Source organism: Miniopterus natalensis, chromosome 4, assembly GCF_054644295.1.
Source record: "Miniopterus natalensis isolate mMinNat1 chromosome 4, mMinNat1.hap1, whole genome shotgun sequence".
NCBI lineage: Eukaryota > Metazoa > Chordata > Mammalia > Chiroptera > Miniopteridae > Miniopterus > Miniopterus natalensis.
In genome coordinates, this window is record NC_142084.1 from 25,580,522 (window position 1) to 25,588,550 (window position 8,029).

At 51.3% G+C, this 8,029-nt stretch overlaps 1 pseudogene; it reads right to left on the reverse strand.

Moving 5' to 3' along the window:
- Nucleotides 1–7,087: 7,087 nt before the first annotated feature.
- Nucleotides 7,088–7,363, reverse strand: LOC107525056 (large ribosomal subunit protein eL43 pseudogene; annotated as a pseudogene).
- Between the last annotated feature and the right edge of the window lie 666 nt (nucleotides 7,364–8,029).

The window sequence follows — 8,029 nt, forward strand, 5'->3', positions numbered from 1 at the left end:
AAGGCTCATGATGGACAGCCCTCCAGGGCTGCCTGTGGGGGGGAGGGGGAGTCCTCGGGTGGTGTGCCCCGAAAAGTAGGGGGAACGCAGGGAAGGAAAAGGCCACAGGCGTTCCCTGGTTGTCAGGCAAGGACTCATAGAAGGCCCCGCAAATCTATAGGAAATCCAACTGTGAGCACAGACGCCTTTGGTATTGTAGGGCTCGGAATGGGGGGTGGCTTCACCTGCACCTGCACCTATGAGTGGCCGCCCTTGGGAAGGGCCTCGCACCTGTTCTTTCGCTGAAGCGCAGAAACCTAGGAGGGCTCCGTGTGAGTTTGGTCAGTGTAGGTGGGAACACACACACACACACGCACACACACACACACACACACACACAGAGCCCTCCTGGGTTCCGCCCATGTGCTTGGGTTCTGAGGCTGCTGCCGAGTCCGCCCCATGTGGCTGCTGCCTTCGGGAATTCAGGGCACTGGAGACAGGTGTGCCCTGGACTAGAGACAGAACAAGACACAGGTTACAGCCCTGTCACTGAGTCACAGGCCGTGGGGATGTCCAGAAAGGGTGGTCCACCCAGACTGGAGGTTGGGGCTTCCAGAGGAGGTCCGGGTCCAGAAGCCTGAGATGGGGTGCAAGGTTGTGGCAGAGAAGGAGGGCATTCCGGGAGGGGGGCTAGCCTTTTATTCCAGACACTGCCACTGCCCCGGGGCCTTACAGGGAGCTGGGGGCTGGGTAGACAGGCACATAACTGTCTTGTGGGTGAGCTGGGGATGGGGGTGGGAATAGAGGGAGCCCTGGGTGGGGGGAGAGTCAAGGAGATGGGGGCTGCAGGCCCCTGCCAGCTGCAGAGGACACCCCAAGGTTACCTTGGCCTGTGGCTCTAGGCTGAAGCTGCCGCCAGCGATGACAACAGCGAACCAGCAGCCTCTCTGAGTTTTATTATCATTCAAATGAGGACGTGGAGAGGTATTTCATTTGATTGGTAGAATAATAGGAGCCATTTATCTACCTTCTCTCAACCTTTCATATCTGTTTCACTATTTTATGGGATCGCATACATCATAGTAAAGGCAAAAATGTATTTTTTTCCCCTGACTTGGGGTTGGGGGTGCAGCAGGGACGGGAAGGAGGCTCTCAGAGTAGCTGGCAGGAGCTGAAGGAAATGAAATCGAAAAAGACCATTATTGGTGACAGACAGTTACATCTGAAAGGGAGTAGGAAACTCCCCAGCGAGGCACGGATGAGGAGTTTTAAATGGAAGATCTAACCGCTTCGGTCCAGGGCCAGCCGGAGAGAGGGACTGAGTGAAGGCCTGAGTGGCGAGGAGACAAGGTGGGGGTGCGGGGAGCAAGGCTGGCACAGGGGGATGTGGCCCAGCTGTTAGAATTCTTTGCCTTTCTTCAACTATAATAAATTACACATGTCATTCGAGGATTTTTTCTCCTTTTGAAAAAATTAGAACATTCCAAGGGATGTCCCTTGTGACCACCAGCCCCACCTCCACCCCTTCTTCCCCTTCCCCAGAGGTAACTGTTTTTCATTTTTTTTCTTGATTTTACAAACGTATAAATATACCTTAAAAGAGGTACTCTTTTTTTTTTAATCTTCAACTGAAGATAAGTGTTTTTCTTTTTAATTGATTTTACAGGGAGGAAGGGAAAGAGATAGAGAAAAAACACACATCAATGTGAGAGAGACACATTGACTGGTTGCCTCCCCTACATGCCCTGACTGTGGATGGAACCTGCAACCTAGGTATGCGCCCTGACCAGGAATCGAACCCCCAAACTTTTGGTAAATGGGAAGATGTTCCAACCAACTGAGCCACCTGGCCACGGCAAAAGAGGCATTCTTTAGTGGATTTTTTTCTTTCTTTCTTAAACGGTATCACCCAGCTCCTTGCTTTTTGCACTCAGTGTTTTCAAACTCTGTGTGTGTAGATCCACGTGGGTCTCCATCCTTCCAGGAAAACTGCTATGTGGCTCTCTCTTCCAGTACAAGCCCGTGTTTTAGCCACTCAATGTCCCCTGAGGAACACTTGGGTAGCTTCTAGCTTTTCACAATTCAAGCCATGCTACAAGGATCCTTGACCTCTTTCTGGGCGCCTGGGCCAGTTCATGGAGGGCAGGTGAGCAGTGAACTTGCGGGCGGGCAAGGGCGTGCGTTTTTACCTGGAGGAGACATGCCCAATTGCTGCCCAAAGGGTCTCTGCTGAGGGGCTCCAGCCAACCTCCCCCAGAGCCTCCACCACTGCCTGCCTCCAGGATGACTACAAATGAAAGCACATGAAGGTTCACTCATGGGTACCTGTCCAAGGGGGTGGCAGAGAGGGGAGCAGCAAAGAGCTGGGTGGGCAGGGCACCAGGGTGGAAGGGGGATACCCGACACTCAAGAAGAACCCCCAGAGCTCTAGGTGTGACCCCACAAAGTGGAGGTAGGATTCCAGTGAGGCAGGCAAAGGGTCAACAGGCATGACCTGGATACAATGATGAGGACGCCGACAAGAGCTGGAGGGTGGGAATCAGGGGGCACTGTGTGGCTGGCAGGTAGCTGGCCAGCAGCACCCAGGAGGGAAGCTAAGGCAAAGCTGAACCTGTGAATGGTGGCAAGCAGGGCAGTGGGTAGAGAGCATGACTATGGAGGGGTCCTCCACGGACCCCAGCTCCTTGACTGCAGCACCCCGAGGGTCCAGCTGAGCCTAGGACACATAGGTCAGAGTCACATGTGCGGGCTGAGGCCCTCTGCTCAGACCCCGTCCATGGGATAGCATTTGGTGCCCTGCTCTCAGGGATATGGGAGGGGTAGTTAAGAAAGTGGGAGCAGTGGTTCAGCGGGGACCAGGCTCTCTATCCTGGGAGAAAGACTCAGGTTCCAGAACTCTCTGGGAAGCAAAATTGCAAAGATTACAAGTGAGAGTTGCTTTTTAAAAAACAACAACACAGCTTTATTGAGATATAATTTATATACCACCTCACTTCACCCACTTACAGTGTACAATTTAGTGGTTTTTAGTGTAATCACAGATACACCCATCATCACAGTCAATTTAGAGCATTTTCACCACATCCGAAGAAGCCCTTTAGCTGTCATTCCCACGTTCCCCAATCCTAAGCAACCACTAATCTTTCTGTGTCTTCAGGTCTCCTGTTCTGGATATTTCATATGAATGGAATCATATACTGTGTGGCCTTTGTGTCTGGTTTAAATCACTTAGCATAAGTGAATTAAAGGTTCATTCATGCTATAGCCTGTCACTGCTTCATTCCTTTTATGGCTGAATAACATTCCATTGCATGGATAGACCACGTTTTGTTTATCCATTCATAGTTAACGGACATTTGGGTTGTTTCCACTTTTTTTTTTTTTTTTTTTTACTATTATGTATAATGCTAAAGACACTTGTGTACATGTTTCAGTGTGGACATGTTTTCATTTCTCTTGGGTGCAAACACACCTATGAGTGGAACTGCTGGGTCACATGGTAGCTCCGTGTATGAGGAACCTCCAGACTTTTCCAAAGTGGCTGCACCACTTTACATTCCCACCAGCAATGTGTGAGGATTTCGACTTCACATTTCTTGCCAACCCTTGTTATTGTCTGACTTCTTATTCCAGCCATTCTAGTGGGAGGAGTTGCTTTTTTAAAAAATATATATGTTTTTATTGATTTTAGAGAGGGAGGAAGGGAGAGGGAGAGGGAGAGAGAGACCGATGAGAGAAAGAAACATTCATCTGCTGCCTCCTGCACAGCCCCTACTGGCGATCCAGCCCATAACCTGGGCATGTGCCCCAACCAGGAATCAAACTGGCGACCTCTCTGTGCATGGGATGACACTCAACCAACTAAGCCACACTCGCCAGAGCAGGAATTGCTTTTTGAGGCAACTTCAGAAGCTGGTGACATGAGCTTGGTGCACCTATGGGCTCCAGGCCCCTCATGAGCTTATCCAGGAGAAAGGCAGGAGTTTTCACACCCCCAGCTCTTCCCTCTGCTGGGTGGGCTTCATCTTAGTGAGACCCTGGCCATGTAAAGCAGCTTCAGCCGCTTCCTGATATGAGCTTGGACTTCCTTCCCTCAAAGGCCCCAGGATACTGTATTAGTCAGGGTTAGCCAGAGAAACAGAACCAATGGGGGGGGGGGGGGGGGTATAAGAAATTGGCTCACGTGATTATGGAGGCTGAGAAGTCCCAAGATCTGCAGGGTGTTGACAAGCTGTAGAGCCAGGACAGCTGATGGTGTCCTTCCAGTCTGAAAGTCAGGCTGGAGACCTGGGAGGGGGCCAATATTTCAGTTTGAATTTGAAAGCAGGAAACAGCCAATGTCCCAATTCAAAGGCAGTTAAGGCAGGAGGAATCCTCTCTTACTCGAGAGGGTCAGCATTTTTGTTCTATTCAGGCCCTCAACTGATTGGATGAGGCCCACCCAAATCAGGGAGGGCAATCTGCTTTACCCAGTCAACTAATTCAAATAAAAATTTCATCCAGAAACACCCTCACAGACACGCTCAGAACAATGTTTGACCAAATATCTGGGCATCCCATGTCCCGGTCAGGTTGACACATAAAGTGAATCTTCTCAGAAGCTCCCGGTGGCCAGCTCAGCCACCGTTTGACTTTCAGTTGTGAGTCCGTGTATTTCCTCTTGTGATTAAGACAGTTACAATAGGGCTTTGGTCTCTTGGAACTAAAAGATACTGGACTGATATCATCAGTACTTTTGAGGGGCTCAGAGTCCAGGAGCTTGCCAGGGGCCAGGTGACACAAACTGATGTGACCAGGCAAATGAGCCCTGTCTGTAGTCTGCATCCCTTCCTGAGTCCAGAGCCCCTACAAGGAGCTCCTGTTTCCATATGAAATCTGGGCCACTATGTCTTAAGTTCCACTCTCTCCCTGGGGATCTTTCCCTCTCATTCTTGCCACCCATGCCACAGGAGTCAGTGGCAAGTACTGTCCTGGCTCCTGGGTGAATAACCTTTTCCTTGGGTTCCCCGAGCACAGCTTTGTTATTTCTGGGACTTCACAAAGTTATAAGCACAGAGAACCTGAGAGACGCAGGCCTGGCCAGCTGGCTCCCCCAGCTCCCGTTTCAGCCCCTGGGCCTTGTTCACCAACTACTGGCCCGTGCTCTCCATGTCCAGGTCCTCCTGGCCTCTGCATGACAGGCTGAGCAGTTTATCTGGGCTCTGCTAGGAGTTCCCCGCCAGGCATTTTGATGCCTTGATGGACCTGCCCCAGAGGGAGGGAGCCATCTCTGCAGCTACCCCCCAGTGCCCACGTCTGGCTCAGCACAGGGTCACCAGGAATGGTTTTGGCTCCCTGGGTTGTGGCTGCACCCCAGCCAGCCTGGGGCAAGTGACACCGAAGTCTTTCCCTGTGGGCTTTGCTGCCTGCAATGCCCTCTCTACCCAATTTACTCCCACCACCCACAGCAATCAGACCTGGTCTGCAGGCCAGGCAGAGAAACAACAAGAAAGAAAAGGTGTTAAAACTCACCTTTGGAGCTTCCAAAGGCCCAGGTCCCATCTGGAACACTACCTGCCCAGTATGTTTTTATGCGCTCACCACAGAGAGATGAGGTTAACAATTCTGGCTGGCTGGGAAAGAGAGGAATATGGGGAGCGAAAGGAGTGAGCTGGGCCCTGCTGGGCTCTGCTGTGTGGGGGGCATGCTCCAGGCTGGGTCTGGGGAGGATTATCTCTCAAGGAAGTTGGGGATCTGATTGAAGGGATACCTGAGCCTTGTTTCCTGGCTGAGTGAGGTCCCCAGGTACCCTGTGTCTTGACGAGGTGTGACAGGAGACAAGAGGTGAGGTGGCTTGAAGCGAGGGCCTTAGCTCCAGAACACCGGGGAGCAGCCAAGCTCCCCAGGAAGGAGGTGTGGCCTGGAGGGGCCTCCCAGTTGTGATGAGGGAAGAGCGCCATCAAAACTGTCTTGGCCCTTACAAGCAGGGACCAGATGGGGACACAGACACCTCATTGGCTGCCAATGCTGGAGGGAGTTGGCAGCCAAGAACCAGACGTTCCTGTGTATGTCTTCGGGATGCCAGCAGGGTTGACATGGACCTATGACCCATCTGCCACTGCCCCCCACCATGTTCTGACAACAATATTAGAATCCTGGGACAAGGAGATGGGGGAGAGGGGACCCTGAATCACCTGAGTTATCCTTAATTGCTGAGCTAACCAAGACTCATTTTCTGCTGCTGGCAGAAAACGGGGATTTTAAATAAAGAGGAGGAATTGTGCACCTGAAATCCATATACTTTTGTTAGCCAGTGTCACCCCAACACATTCAGTATAAAAGGGGAGAAAAGAAATAAAGAGGAATACTGACAGCAGGAAGATACAGTTGTGGTTTTGACACACTTGGGGCAGTGACTGAATATTCATATCCACAGCCCACGGCTTAATTCAGGACAGTGACTGGGGACTCCCATGGGGTCACAAAGACAGCATGACAGGGCTCTCCCCCACCTGGGCCGTGCAGATGAATGCTGGCTGGACCTGGACATGCCCTCCCCACTCCCCCTCCTCAGGACCCATCCATCTGGCCGCACGCAGGTCCTGGGGGAGTAAAGGGGCCAAGTGAGAGGTGAGCAGAGCCATCCATCTTCCTGCCCATTGCGCGTCCCTGTTTGGTGAGTGACAGTGACGGGAGCTGATGAGGAGGAGAGAGGTAGAGGGCAGGCAGGGGAGCTGGCTGACCTGACAGTCATAGGAGAGGCCTGGAGGAGGCTGTAGGGACAGAGGGGAGGCATCCTTGGAGAGACACTGGGCAAGGATTGAGCAGAATTGGCAGCTTCGGGATCCCAGGCAAGTCCTACAGCTCTCTGAGCCTTCAGGTCCTCACCCTAAGCAGGGTGGGCTCTGCTGTTTCTGCCCCATTTTTCACTCTGCACGTCTTACTGGGAAACTCATCTCTTACTGGGATCAAGCTGCAACAGAGCTACATGCCCTTGGCTGGAATCACGACCCTTCAGTGGGCTGACTCTCTAACCACTAAGCCGAACTGGCTAAGGCTTGTTTAATTTTTTTGTTATATAAATTAACCCATTTATTATAGGCTAGCAATGTTTCAGATTGTGGAGCTTCTACTGATCTTTCAATCCCTTCAGTCTTGTGATGGCAAACTCTACTGTGGCCATAGAAGCGGTGCTGTAGGTCCAGGCACCACCGGCTACCGTTTTCATGCAGGAACCACAGGGCCAGATCCCCACAGCTCGTCTTATTTTGGTTTTGCCACAGAAAGAACAAGTGTACTTGGTGTGCTGGCTGATTTCAATTTTCTTCACTATTTTCCCGAGGGGGGCGCCATAACGTGTCCCATATTTACTGACGATTCTGAACTTCTTGGTGCGTTTATCCATGTCACCGCAAATGAGGTCGGAACCCAGAGAGAAACAACATTTATATCTCACAGTTCTGGGAGTTGGGAAGTCCAAGATCAAGGTATTGGCAAGGTTGGTTTCATTAAGAGGACTCTTCTCTTGGCTTGTAGATGGCCACCTTCTCACCGTGTCCTAGCATGGTGGGGGTGGGGGTAGGGGAAGAGAGGGAGAGAAAACTGTCTCTTCTTATAAGGACACTAATCTTATCAGATTAAGGCCCATCTTTGTGACCCCATTTAACCTTGATTCCCTCCATAAAGGCCCTATCTCCAAATATGTTGGAGGCTGAGGCTTCAACATATGAATTTGGAGGAGCACACGTTCAGTCCATAACAGAGTCCTAGAGACACAGTTTGCACCCCTGGGTTCAGCTCTGCCTGACCAGATCTACCCATTGACTCTTCAGTTACATGGCCGTACCGCTTCAGGCCACTGTGGCTTGGGTTTCTGCAACTGAGAGTCCCATGTCACTTGTCGTAGATATTACACATGTATGTATATATCCACATAGACGTTACATGCTTAGCACACAGCACGTGGGGAAGTGTGCATTCTTGGAGAGAAAACACTCGTGTTTAATGCAGGGGGAAGCAGTCAGGAGAGAACCAGGGGAAGACAGAGGCAAATCAGGAGAGGGAAGGAAGG